Source organism: Myotis davidii, unplaced genomic scaffold, assembly GCF_000327345.1.
Source record: "Myotis davidii unplaced genomic scaffold, ASM32734v1 scaffold283, whole genome shotgun sequence".
In the NCBI taxonomy this organism is placed as follows: domain Eukaryota; kingdom Metazoa; phylum Chordata; class Mammalia; order Chiroptera; family Vespertilionidae; genus Myotis; species Myotis davidii.
This window is the reverse complement of record NW_006293960.1, coordinates 355,351-356,503: the sequence shown is the minus strand read 5'-3', so window position 1 is coordinate 356,503 and position 1,153 is coordinate 355,351.

The window sequence follows — 1,153 nt, the reverse complement described above, 5'->3', positions numbered from 1 at the left end:
TGTTTTTAAAGATTTTGAAACCCAAGAATAATTCGTTTTTATCAGATTTTTCTAATTCATATTTTTATTCATTTATATAATTTACTAGAGGCCCAGCGTGCATGAAATCGTGCACAGTTAGAGTCCCTAGGCCTAGCCTGGCCTCCATCACATGGCCTCTGCCACCCTGCGACGCTATGTGAAGCTCCCCGCCCCAGGACGCTCCGTGAACCCTGCGACTGCTTTGCGAGGTTCCCTCAGCCCCTCGACTGCTCTGCGAAGCTTGCTGCCGCCCTACACCCTGCGAAGCTCGCCACTAGACGCTCCATAAAACTCCCCCCTCCCCCTACCTGCAACTGCTCTGCGAAATTCCCCTGCCCTGTGACTGCTCCACAAAACTCCCCCACCCCACCACTGCTTCACGAAACTTGCTGCCGTCCAGGTGACTGCTCCGCTAAGCTCACGGCCACCCTGCAAAGCAGCCCGCCAACGCCTCTCCACAGTCCCCAGTCCCACCTCACTGCCAGCCCCCACTCATGGTGAACAGCTCGGGGGCCGGGGGAAGGAGGGGGACTGAGAGGTGCTCCATGCACTTCATGGTGACCAGTTGCCTGTTCGGTCGTGACCGCACCTAGCTCTTTATATATATATTAGGATAGGCTTTAGTTGGTCATATAAATTCATCTACACATGAATTACCACTTTTCGCATGACTCTTAACTCTCACTTAAAATAATCAGTCTTTAAGAACTATTGCGTGGCATTCTGAGGAAGAATGTAAACAATTAATTCTTAGTGTAGGCAAAACACTTGCAGAACGTCATTCTGTCATCTTCCGTGTTAAGTTACTATCCATTGTCCAGCAGTTATCATTCCCACTTACAGGTGATCATATTAATGGAAAATAGGTGTTCCCTTTAAGGCTCAGTTCTTCTTAGTCTGATATATAAGATCTGAGTAATATTGTTTTGTTAATAACCTGCCAGAGGCTGAAGATGGTTAAATGTTTGGGCATTTGGTAACTGAAAAACTTATGACTTGCAGGTCAAAAAGTGTGACAATGTGGTGAGACATTCATGCCTTTTTTGTGGTCATGATAGCTTCGCTGTCAGTTGAACATCTTACTTTCCTTTAACTCCTTACCACAGGCATAACCATTGCCACATCTCTACCT